The sequence below is a fragment of the Euprymna scolopes genome, chromosome 23 (assembly GCF_053919585.1).
Source record: "Euprymna scolopes isolate OS-2025 chromosome 23, ASM5391958v1, whole genome shotgun sequence".
In the NCBI taxonomy this organism is placed as follows: Eukaryota; Metazoa; Mollusca; class Cephalopoda; order Sepiida; family Sepiolidae; genus Euprymna; species Euprymna scolopes.
The window spans coordinates 13,929,533-13,943,486 of NC_136504.1; the positions used below are offsets into that span (position 1 = coordinate 13,929,533).

The window sequence follows — 13,954 nt, forward strand, 5'->3', positions numbered from 1 at the left end:
AGTTGAACATTTAATAAATTTGTTTTTAGTGCATGTAGGGCAACAATGAAAAAGGAAGCAAGGTACTTGATCGGCACAAATCCTACACTCCAAAGTTTTCATTTTTATGAAATGTTAGAGGGGCGTGCAATAAGTAATGCCCCTGACCCACTTCCCATAGCAGTAGAGCAACGAAACTTGGCACAGTTATTAGTCTTTCTCTACATAGAAACCACCCAGAGTTATGCATTTCTACTATCGTTTGATGCAGCTCTGGAGACCGTTTTTGTAGAACACTCCAGGTTGGTCCTCCAAACATGACGTGACTTCAGAAATCAAGGTTGCATCATCTGGGAAACACTTTCCTTTCAAAAACAACTTCATGGCTGGGAAGAGGTGAAAGTCAGAGGGTGCAAGGTCAGGAGAGTAGAGAGGATGAGGAAGGATTTCATAACCACACGTCCGTGCTTCTGATCTGGCGACATGCGAGTTGTGGATTGGAACGTTGTCCTGCAGGAGGAAGGTACCTTTGCTGATCTTGCCCCGCCTCTTGATTTTGATAGCTTCCCTTAATTTCCTCAAAAGTGAAGCATAATAGGCTCCTGTAATTGTGGTACGCTTTGCCAGGAAATCTGTCATCACTACACCGTCCTGGTCCCAGAAGACTGAGAGCATGACCTTGCTAGCGGAGGGCTGCACCCTTGCCTTCTGTGGAGGTGGTGAGTCCAAGTGCTTCCACTACATTAACTGAGCTTTGGTATCTGGATTATAGTGATGGACCCAGGTTTCATCCTGTGTAATCAGTCTTTTGAAAAACTTTGACTCATCTTCTTGGCACATCTCCAAATTCATTCTCGAGCACTCAATGCGTTCTTGCTTCTGGAATGGTGTGAGCAACCCGGGACTCCATCTGGCAGACACCTTATGCATATGCAAATGGTCATGAATGATAGTTTCCACAGACCCTGTACTAATCTTGACATCTTGGGCTATTTGGCAAATAGTAATGCGCCGATCTTCCAAAATGGCAGCCTCAACTTGACGGACAGATGCCTCATCAATGACAGAAGGGGAGGGGTGCGAGCAGGTCTTTTAGCTGTTTCCACAGACTTCCGACCATGTTTGAATTCACGATGCTAGCGTTTTACAAGGTCATATGATGGGGCATTATCACCATAAGTTTCTTTCATTTCATCAAAAGTCTCCTGTGGTGTGCGTCCTTTCAAATACAAAAACCGGATCACTGCTCGACATTTAACAGGCTCCATTTCACACCTGACTCAGTCCAAACACCTGTAAAACAGAAACTACAATTAGTTCAGAGCTGTAATTTTCCACATAACCCGTAGAGATAATAAATCATTGCACATGCAAAATTTCAGCTTGATAAGACAACTGGAAGTGGGTCAGGGGCATTACTTATTGCACGTCCCTCATATGTTTTCTTTTTCCTATGATTTTGAGCATTTATAAGAATGTAAAATGTTGTTATTTGTTATTGCTTTTGAAATATATTCGACATTGTGTTCCTGCGTAGTTTCCGAAATGACTAAACTTGCATTATTTATACGAAAAATATTTGATCAAATTTTGCTTTTTCAGGGTGCAAACTTTACCCATGGATAAATTTTTGAAACGGAAAACTCATGATGAAATCAACTGAGAATCTGATACAGAGACAGAAGAGATTGTTCAGAAAAATAAATAAAGAAAATATGATGTGGAGAATATTCGATTTGGATTCATTGAAAGTGTGTCTAATGCTAACAGACCACAGTGTTTACTTTGTCATAAGTTGTTGTCAAATAAAGCCCTGAAGCCAATTAAATTGCAGCGACATTTAACAACACTACATCTTCAATTTGCCACAAAACCAAAAGATTTTTTTGAAATAAAAGGAATTATTTAAAGCAGAGAAAAACTTTTGAAATGTCAATAACATCAAATCATAAGCTATTGCGGGCATCTTATATAGTGGCACTGAGAGTGGCTCATGCAATAAACATGTGTGAGGCAGTTTAGAATAAAAAATGTGCTGCGAAATTGAAAGCTGTGCCACTGTCAGATGACACAATAGCGTGAAGAATAGAAGATATGTCAGAAGACATAAAAACTCAGTTAATTGAAAGCCATTTTCGCATTACAACTTGATGAAAGCACAGATATTACCAGTGGATCTCAACTTATGTATGAGCGATATCGTTGGGAAAGTGAAATGCTTAAAGATTTTTTATTTTGCCATCCTATGCCAACTAGAACAACTGGTGAGTAAGTTTTTAAAGTACTGGACTCTTTACTTTCTCAATCAAGCTTGTTATGGAGCTAGTGTATTGGCATATGTACAGATTGGGCGGCGTCAATGACCGGTATTCACTCAGGTTTGTGGGGCATGTTAAGAAATTTGCACCTGATAGCACTGCAACACATTGCATGATTCATCGAGAAGCTCTGGCCGCCAAAAAAATGGATACTTCTTTGTCCGAAGTCTTGTCATTTTGTATTAAAGTGATACATTTTATTAAAAACAGATCACTGTTTAGTCGTTTCTTTGCAATACTCTGTGGTGAGATGGGGGCTGAACATTCAAGTCTGTTGTTTCGTACAGAGGTAAAGTAATTCAGCGTTTATTTGAACTTAGAGAAGAACTGTTGATGTTTCTGTGTGTTCATGATGCTGAACTGGCTTCGATAAAGTTTGGCTTTGCAAAGTTGCTTATCTGGCAGATATATTCAACAAACTTAATGGACTGAATTTATCTCTACACGGAAGAAATTCAGATGTTTTATTTAGTCATGACAAAATACAAGCCTTCAAGAAAAAACTGAATATATGGACTACAAAAGTAAGAAAACTTTAAATATGTTCCCTACACTGGACGAATATCTCAGCAACAATGATTCCCCACTAAACCACAAAGTCTATTTTGTACTCTGTCAAGGTATGATAGGCTGTTTTCAGCAGCTCCTGCCCAGATGTGGCAGCAGTATTTCATCCTTGGACGTACTTGGCTTTTATACAGATAGAGAATTGCATCAGTAGTGAGATATCTTCTGGAGCGGTTGAAGGATCCTACCATTTTCCCAGCGTCCTTGGCAAAGACCTGATGTACTTGTTCCATTTCAGATCAGGAGTAAAGGTCAAACCCAGAAGCTTGTCAAAACATGGAGCCTCCCCAAGACGAGAGCCATCCATTTAAATTGATGCCAGATGGGGATCAGAGCGTTGATGATGTAAAGATAGAAGCTTGGTTTTGGATGCATTAAAAGTGACCAGCCACCTCTTCCCCCACTGTACCACACGCTCAAGAGAGAGAACTTTGTTATTTACGGCCTTTCATGTGTTGCCATAGATGGTCGTGTCATCAGCATAGATGTCAACGAATGATTTAAGTATGTGTTTTGGGAGATCATTGATATAGATCAGGAAGAGAGTTGGGCCCAAGATGGACCCCTGAAGGACTCCAGCATTAATACTGTGAGCCTCTGATTTCTGCCTATCAACCACTACTCTTATGAACCTATCGGAGAGAAATGATTTAATGATTGAGAAAACATTTCCAGTAATACCATAGCTGGAAATCTTGTGAAGTAGGCCCTTATGCCATACCTTATCGAAGGCCTTTGATATGTCAAGAGCAATTGCCCTGGAAAAGAAGCCTTTGTCAAGAGATTCACTAATCCTATGACATATAACCGTTAACACATCTGCTGTAGATCTTGCAGAGCTGAAACCATATTGCATGTCACTAAGAAGGTTGTTTCTGTTGAGGTGGTTGACTACTTTATTTAATATGGATTCCAACAACTTACTCAGGACACACAGGAGACTTATTGGTCTGTACTGAAAGGGAGATGACTTTTCACCTGAATTCTGAAATACAGGGCAAACTGATGAGGTTTTCCAGGGTGTTGGAAAGCACTTCTCCTTAAGGCAACGCTTAAACAGTTTTGTAAGTATGGGGGCAAGTTCTGGTTGGAGCTTTTTCAGCACTATAACTGGAATGCTGTCAGGGTCAACTGCTGGAATCAAGGTTCTTGATTAGCTTGCGACCTCACACACGGATATTTGTATATTGCATAGTGTGTTGTCTGTTATAGGAGGAAATACAGGGAGTTGATGGCCTTTGTCGCATAGGGTAGAGGTAGCTGCAAAGTTCTTGGCAAATAGTTTGGCCTTGTCTGGTGCTGACGAGATGACCTCAGGTCCATTGATGATAGTTGGGATAGAATGCACGTTTCTGTTCAAGACCTTGTTTGCTATTTGCCAGAACTGGGATGCCGTCAGGGCCAGTAGCTTTACTGGAATCAAGGTTCTTGATTAGCTTGGCGACCTCATGCACAGATATTTGTATGTTACCTAGCGTGTTCTGTGTTATAGGAGGAAATATGGAGAGGTTATGGCTTTCGTCGCATAGGATAGAATTAGCTGCAAAGTTCTTGGCAAAGAGTTTGGCCTTGTCTGAAGCTGAGGAGATGACCTCTGGTCCGTTGATAATGGTTGGGATAGAACGCACACTTCTGTTCAGGATGCTATTTGTTATTTGCCAAAACTGGTGGGAACCAAGCCGCTGATCAGCTACTTTGGATTTAACAGACTGGGCATATAGCTCTCTTGCATTTTTTATTACTCTTTTATCAGTGGTTGCTGGCGTTCATGAAAGCAGCTTTAGTCTCAGTGCATCTATTACGTTGGTAGCTATGGAAAAAGTGATTTCTGTGCGCGATGGCAGCAGCACATTCAGGGGAGAACCATCGCTGGCTGTTAGGTTTTTGTTGGAATTTTTTGGATGGTATGAATCGGTCTATGCCTACAATTAACCATTCGGTCAGGTCTGATACTATAGAGGACACATCCTTTTTAAACATGGAATGCAGAGGTAGGTCAGATATGAATGTACGGAAGCTATCCCAGTCAGCCATAGAGTATTGATTTACAGTACGGTGGAGAGGTACGTCTGAAGACTTATTACATTTCAGTTTTATCTTAACTGCTACAACAGAGTAGTCAGAGGATCCCAGAGGAGATAGAACAGAATATGAACATAGCTCAGGGTAAGTTGTGAGGAAATGGTCTAGAAGGCTTGCATACTGACCGGTAGTATCGGGCACACGGGTGGGTTCGTGAACAATCTGAGTGAGGTCATAGGCAGTGGCAAAATCATGACAAAACCTCCCCTCGTCAGCGGTTTTATTTGAGTGGGTCAGCCAGTCCACATTATGGACATTGAAGTCACTGCAAATGTGAATGTTAGCTGAAGGATGAGCAGACAGGATGTGGTCAATTTTCTCAGATATGCTCTTAAAGATAGTAACTCCGCTGTTGTGGGGGCGATAGAGGGCAAATATAAATGCAGTCGTGTAAGCTAGTGCAACCTGGAGGCACATATAATGTAAATTAGGATCTTCTCTGGAGATATCTCTACCACATGGGAAGCCATCTTTGATGTAGGCATATATTCCATGTCCATGGCGATCTTGGGGGTCAGATTTAGATGTTAAGTTAGAGTATCCTTTAATTATGAATTCGTCTAGGGAAGTGATTGGCCTTATGCCAGTTTCACTTAGAAAGCATATGTCCGGTTTCGTCTCCTGTAATTGTGTTTCAACCTCTGGAAGGTTGGAACGTAGATCCCTGATGTTGGAGAAGACCTGGTAGTAGGGGTCTACGTTGGAGGATGGGGTTCTAGGTTTATTCGTGTTTTTTTTTTTTTGAGATTTGTCATGATGAGGTTTTGGGATTTGTGGAGCAGGTCGGTAGACTTGGTTGGAGCAGGACAGAGAGGGAAAGTAAGAGAGAAAAAGACAAGAAATTTTTTTTTTTGTAGCACATGATAAGGTAAAGCCGTAACAATTACTCACTAGTTTTCGGCACTGACCAATCTGAAAAACAAATACAGATCCAGACTTGCTCCAGAAAGTGACTTACGTGTAATATCAGTAATATCACCAAGAATTGACAGTTTGTGCAAAGCCAAGCAAGCACATCCTTCTCACTAAGTGTGTATTGAAAAATTTTTTTTTTTTTTTTTACATAGGCGTCACCACTTATCAAGGCCGATCGGCCACTCAAGAATAAGGGTTAAAGAGTGTAGAGTAGTCAAAAAGACAATATAGTAATCAATAGTAATGGAAGTTCGGTAAAATTGTTAACAATTTTACCGAACTTCCATTACTATTGATTATTCTTGAGTGGCCGATCGGCCTTGATAAGTGGTGACGCCTATGTAAAAAAAAAAAAAAAAATTTTTCAATACACACTTAGTGAGAAGGATGTGCTTGCTTGGCTTTGCACAAACTGTCAATTCTTGGTGATATTACTGATATTACACGTAAGTCACTTTCTGGAGCAAGTCTGGATCTGTATTTGTTTTTCAAGTTTCTGATGAGCCGTTCCACTTGTTCACGTTGGACTTGAAGACAACCATATTATAGACAGCTGGAAAGCAGGAAAACAGAAGACAATTCCATAGGCGTGCAGTTCTAAGAAAGAAGCTTTGATCATGGAATCTATGTTTAGGTTTAGGCACAGATAAAGAGTGAGGAAAATTATTGATAATGTTTTCAGCTAGTCTAGTGTTTCTTGTGAAAGTTTGGCGAGGGGGGACCATAGATTGAAGCTTAGTCGAACACTTTCCATGAAAATAACGATAAGCAAAAATGTCTACGAATGATGTAAGGATGTGATTTGGAAGATCATTAATGTAGATCAGGAAAAGAGTTGGGCCCAAGATGGACCCCTGAGGGACTCAAGCATTTATACTGTGAGCTTCTGAATTTTGCCCCTCAACTACTACTCTTATGAACCAATCAGAAAGAAATGATTTAATAATTGAGAAGACATTTCCAGCTATACCATAGCTGGAGATCTTGTGAAGTAAACCTTTATGCCATACCCTATCAAAGGCCTTTGATATGTCAAGAGCAATTGCCCTAGAAAGGTTGCCTCTGTTGAGAGATTCGCTAATCCTATGAGATATAACTGTAAGCACATCTGCTGTAGATCTAGCAGAACGGAAACCATATTGTGTGTCACTAAGAAGGTTATTTTTTCCTGAGATGGTTGATTACTTCTCTATTTAACACAGATTCCAGCAACTTACTCATGACGCAAAGGAGACTTATTGGTCTGTACTGAGAGGGGGATGAACGATCACCTGAATTCTTAAATACAGGGCATACTGATGAGATTTTCCAGGGTGATGGGAAGCAATTTTCCTTAAGACAATGTTTAAACAGTTTTGTAAGTATGGGTGCTAGTTCTGGTTGAAGTTTTTTGAGTACTATAATTGGAATACCGTCAGGGCCGGTTGCTTTACTGGAATGAAGGTTTTTGATTAGCTTGGCAACATCACATACAGATATTTGTATATCACATAGTGTGTTTTCTGATACAGGAGGAAATATTGAGGGTTGGCGGCCTTGGTCGCAAAGGGTAGAATTGGCTGCAAAGTTCTTGACAAAGAGTTTGGCTTTGTCTGATGGTGACAAGATTAACTCAGGTCCATTGATGATAGTTGGGATAGAGCACACGCTTCTATTCAGGATTCTGTTTGCAATTTGCCAAAACTGGTGGGAACCAAGCCGCTGCTTAGCTACTTTGGACTTGACGGACTGAGCATACAACTCTCTTGTGTTCGTTATTACTTTCTTACAATGGTTGCTGGCAGTCTTGAAAGCGGCTTTAGTTTCCATACATCTATTACGTTGGAAGCAGTGGAAAAAGTGATTTCTGTGCGCAATAGCAGCAGCACATTCTGGAGAAAACCATGACTGGCTGTTAGGTTTTTGCTGGAACTTTTTTGAGGGTATGAAATTGTCTATACTTACAATTAACCATTCTGTCAGGTTTGATACTATAGACGACACATCCTTTTTAAACATGGAACGCAGAGGAAGATCCGATATAAATGTACGGAAACTATCCCAGTCAGCCATAGTGTATCGATATACTGTACGATGGAGAGGTATGTCTGAGGACTTATTACATTTCATTTTTATCTTAATTGATACAACTGAGTGGTCGGAAGATCCAAGAGGAGACAGAACGGAAACTGAACATAGTTCAGGGCCAGTTGTGAGCAAAAGATCTAGGAGACTTGTATACTGGCCGTCATTGTCGGGCTCACGGGTGGGTTCGTGAACAATCTGAGTGAGGTCATAAGCAATGGAGAAATCATGACAGACTCTCCCCTCATCATCGGTCTTGTTTGAGTGGGTCAACCATTCCACATTGTGAACATTGAAGTCTCCACATACGTGAATGTTAGCTGAAGGATATGCTGATAGAACTTGTCAATTTTCTCAGATATGCTTTTAAAGATAATAACTCTGCTGTTATGGGGACGATAGAGAGTAAATATAAATGCCGTAGTGTGAGCTAGTGCTACTCGGAACCACATATAGGGTAAGTTAGGATCTTCTCTGGAGATGTCCCTACCACATGGAAACCATCTTTTATATAGGCACATATTCCATGCCCATGGCGATCTTGGGGGTCAGATTTGGAAGTTAGGTTAGAGTATCCTTTAATTACGAACTCATTTAGGGAAATAGTCTGTCCAATTCCAGTTTCGCTTAAAAATAAAAGGTCTGGTTTAGTCTCCTGTAATTGGGCTTCAACCTCTGGAAGGTTAGAATGTAGACCCCTGACGTTGGATGAGACATGGTAGTGGGGGTCTACGTTGGAAGTTTCAGATCCGGGTTAAATCGTTTATTTTTTTATTGAAACTTGTCATGATGGAATTTTGGAGTTTGTGGACTAGGTCGTCAGATTTGCTTAGAGCAGGACAGAGAGGAGAAACAAAGAGAAAAAAGTAACGAGGAATTTTTTTTTTGTAGCACATGATAAGATAAAGCCGTAACAATTACCCACTAATATGGCATCGAGAGGCCCCACCAGAGACTACTGCATGGTCCAGAATCCATTCACCAAATAGCAATACAGCAGCCCCAGTACTTTGCGCCTGCTGATAGGACAGCCTCCTTAGTGGTTAATCCAAGGTTCGGGTCCCTGACTACCAGGCGGATAACGTTAGCCCAGATAAAACGTTTACCTCCAGCACCCTTACTAGCGACATGGCTACAAGGATAGACATAGAACAGAAAATTTCCGCCATCTCTGTCGACTATTCACGCAAAATACTGTCAACCTAGAATACAGCTTTTTCTTCTCTCTTTGTCAGAAAAATCACTCATTAAAAAAATGAGGACTGAGTGACAAATAAAGAGAAGCGAGAGTAACTACAGCTGCCGACAACGCTTCCACAAAACGTTCTCTACTCTCCTTAAAAAGAAAAAAAAATCTATTAAGTATTGTACTTAATAAAAGTCCAACTGGCGTGTTTTTTAAAGGGAACGTATGGTGATAGATTCACCTCTCACGAATTAACAATGAATATAATTTCCTAATCTGTTCATGCAATCAACATGGTAGATATAATAAACATTTATGACGAGAAAACTCTATCATTAAATAAAACAATCAGAAGATAAAAATATAAATTAAGTACTGAAATAGAATGTAGTTATTAATATTAGAAATTAAACATAAAAATTAAAATACACTTATCTCGAACACGCATTCGTCTCCAGAGTGCAAACTGATTTTAGAAGACTTTTAGCTTTAATATCAGCGTCCCAAAAGACTTTTTTTTTTTAATTGCTGTTTTCATTTAATCTTAATATTTTAAGCATTATGGACTTTTCTCGCTGTTAATATTGTTGTCACTAGAATAAAAATCACAGACGATCGATCTTCGGCCTATGGCTGATTAAAAACTCGTGAGAAATGCAGATTACGCCCAGTCGTTATCATGCCACGGTTATCAAAAGAAAGGTGATACCAAGCAATCGGACATTTTACTACCGGAGCATCAATTTCATAATTGTTTATAAGGGGGTCCCTAAGGTAAAGTCTGAAATATAAAGGAGGCCGCAAGTCAAGAAGTTTGAAAAACGATAGCCTAGATGACAGTCGGCACTTCTAACTGTTACGCTATTCGGCTGCTACTATGACAATGTTCAAAGATAAAGGTTATGAAGGTTTTATGAAGCATAAAAACGATGCTGTTTTTTTTTATATTTAATATTAAATTTGAAATCAAAAAATAAAATAGTAAATTTAAAAACAATACCGTTTTTATGCTCATAACTTTGAAATTACTATTCTAGAAGCATCTGTGAATCTGTTGACATTATATATATATATATATATATATATATATATATATATATATATATATATATATATATATATATGTGTGTGTGTGTGTGTGTGTATATATATATATATATATGTATATATATACATATACATATGTATATATATATATATAATAGATAGATAGATAGATAGATAGATAGATAGATAAATAGATAGATAAATCACTCTCTGTCTCACACACACACGCACATCCACTTATTCCTCTAACTTTTCGTTCCTTTCTGTTTCCTCGTTTTCTTTTTCTAGTTTACCTCAATTGTTATACTAATATAAGGTACTGATAGATTCGTAACCATATATATATATATAGAGAGAGAGAAAGAGTAGGCAAACTTCTTATATGGAGACGTCTATTAGAACAACCCACACGTAAAAAAGATCATATAAAAAAGGGTGCATCTAACATACACATAGTAAGGTTCGTGGAAGGACTTGCTCAGTTATTTACAATGATTCAAGCATTTCACGTAGCGTTGCTAATAGACTTTTGAAGGGGATAAGGCGACTATGAGATGAACCAACATTCATTTGATTGCTTTAAAATATTGGGACATCAAGATGAAACTGATTATCAACCAGCAATAATTATAGTTCATGCATCAACTGTTAGAAATACAACATAAAAATACCGCTTTGTGACTGGAAGAACTTTGTGGTTAGCCAAACAAATGCTGCGTGTCAGAAAAGCAAGAGAACTTACTAAAGAACAAGATACAATAGGCGGTGATTTGATTGTTTTTGTTTTACGGCATATCAACCCTTTTCAGGTTATTTAATGCCGAATCCAAAGATTTTGAAGAAAATTTTTTTAATGGAATATACGAGGGGCGTGCAATAAGTAATGCCTCTGACCCATTTCCAGTTGTCTGATCTAGCTGAAATTTTGCATATGCAATGATTTATTATCTCTACGGGTTATGTGGCAAATTACAGCTCTGAACAAATTGTGGTTTCTGTTTTACAGGTGTTTGAACTGAGTCAGGTGTGAAATGGAGCCTGTTGAATGTCGAACAGTGATCAATTTTTTGTATTTGAAAGGACGCACACCACAGGAGACTTTTGATGAAATGAAAGAAACTTATGGTGATAATGCCCCATCATATGACCTTGTAAAACGCTAGCATCGTGAATTCAAACATGGTCGGAAGTCTGTGGAAACAGCTAACAGACCTGGTCGCCCCCCTTCTGCCATTGATGAGGCATCTGTCCGTCAAGTTGAGGCTGCCATTTTGGAAGATTGGCGCATTACTATTCGCCAAATAGCCCAAGATGTCAAGATTAGTACAGGGTCTGTGGAAATTATCATTCATGACCATTTGCATATGCATAAGGTGTCTGCCAGATGGAGTCCCAGGTTGCTCACACCATTCCAGAAGCGAGAACGCGTTGAGTGCTGAAGGATGAATTTGGAGATGTGCTAAGAAGATGAGTCAAAGTTTTCCAAAAGAGTAATTACACAGGATGAAACTTGGTCCATCACTCTGATCCAGAGACCAGTCAATGCAGTGGAAGCACTTGGACTCACCACCTCCAAAGAAGGCAATGGTGCAGCCCTCCACTGGCAAGGTCATGCTCACAGTCTTCTGGGACCAGGATGGAGTAGTGATGACAGATTTCCTGGCAAAGCATACCACAATTACAGGAGCCTATTATGCTTCACTTTTGAGGAAATTAAGGGAAGCTATCAAAATCAAGAGGCGGGGCAAGATCAGTAAAGGTATCCTCCTCCTGCAGGACAACGCTCCAGTCCACAACTCGCATGTCACCAGATCAGACAGAAGCACGGGCGTGTGGTTATGAAATCCTTCCCCATCCTCCCTACTCTCCTGACTTTCACCTCTTTCCAGCCATGAAGTTATTTTTGAAAGGAAAACGTTTCCCAGATGATGCAGCCTTGATTTCTGAAGTCACGTCGTGGTTGGAGGGCCAACCTGGAGTGTTCTACAAAAATGGTCTCCAGGGCTGCATCAAACGATAGGAGAAATGCATAACTCTGGGTGGTTTCTATGTAGAGAAAGACTAATAACTGTGCCAAGTTTCGTTGCTCTACTGCTATGGGAAGTGGGTCAGGGGCATTACTTATTGCACGCCCCTCGTATTTGTTGTTTTCAAATCGGTTTCTATTTAACCCATAGTTGGGAGCCTTACAGGTAGTGGACTTGGGAGCAATCGTAATTAAAGGGTGGCTCCATACTCCCTAAAGCCCGCAAGTTGGAGCCTCACCACTGGATATAGTTTAAGGTCATATCCAGGACCAGCGATGATTTGGAGATGTTTGTCGACACATGAACACATTATAAAAAAACATGTGAGGACTAATGTTGTCCAGAATAAGATGAAGAAAATATCTATCTCAGAGATGAACACGTTTCTATTCCACTTGGTGTGTACGAGGCAAGCAACTCTGTTATAACAAATATGGGAGAATGGTTCATAAAGAAGTGCGGATGCAGAAATTTGACTATGAAGCAGAAAGAGTGGGAATCAACCACGCAATTGTCTTTATTTGAGTAAAGCCAATGAACCTACCGTGAATCTCAAAGCAATAATCACGGCTAGTTCTTTTATCTTTTCAGACTATCTTGGCATTTTTTTTACCTATTTAATAACAGCTAGACAGTTAGGAAAGCATAAAACTTTGGTATTATGTTAGGAATTAAATCCATCTATTCTGGATTTAAATCGCTTATACTAGTAAATCTTTTAAAAAATCTTTGAATCAGAAAATTGTTTATATGCTTGCTGTGAATACAATCTTTCAATTTGACAACGATCTTCAGACAATGACATTTGATTGGGCAATGACCTTGATCAGTCACGAACTTGAACTTAGTGATAAGCTCATTGCTGAGCATGATGTAATATCGAATACTCCTACTTATGTTGAGAGTACAATGTCATTGATTGATTGATTTGGTCGCGATGTATTAATGCCAAGTACAGGCGAATTTATGTCATTTAGGGTTGAGAGGAAGACTTCATCACACCTAATTTAAAAACGGAATATTAAATTCACTAAAACTATGCTTCTAATTTTTTTTCTTTTTTGATGAAAACACAAATGAACAAAATAGTGTCTAAAAAAATTAAAAACTCAAAAGAAAATAAATATTCAACAAACAATAATAAGGTTCAAAGAAAAAAAAACAATCTGCTTTTGTTTCTTCTTTTTTCTTTTTCTGTTTTCGCTAATGTCCTTAACTTTCTAAAAGCAATAAGCAAGTACCATTGCATACAAATAACACAAAACAGTACATTCTTTATCATCTTTCGTGAATGTCTCTTCAACAATGAAAAAAAAGTAACTAAGACTTCAATGATAATAGGAAAGACCCCGACGAGCTAAGAGAGGTAACGAAGACTCAAGTAAGGATAGAAAGGTGTGCAAGGCTCCAACGAAGTGAGAGAGGTAACTAAATCTCCAGTGATAATAAGAAAGACCCCAACGAGGTAAGAGAGGTAACTAAATCTACAGTGATAATAAGAAAGACCCCAACGAGGTAAGAGAGGTAACTAAATCTCCAGTGATAATAAGAAAGACCCCAACGAGGTAAGAGAGGTAACTAAAACTTCAGTAAAGTAAGAAAGATACGTAAAACTCCAACGAGGTAAGAGAGGTAAGTAAGACCATTTAGTTAAGAGAGGTAAAACTCCAACGCAATAAAATGGGTAATTAATATTTAAATGAGGAAAATAAGTAAGCCTCCAACAAGGTGAAAAATGTAAAACTATAATAAGGTAATAAAGTTAATTA

The 13,954-nt window shown here is 39.1% G+C and overlaps 1 protein-coding gene across 1 annotated transcript in view; it reads right to left on the reverse strand.

The window, feature by feature from the left end:
- Positions 1-13,954, reverse strand: part of LOC145245771 (cilia- and flagella-associated protein 58-like) — an 89,763-nt gene that overhangs the window by 44,187 nt on the left and 31,622 nt on the right. The window lies entirely within an intron of this gene.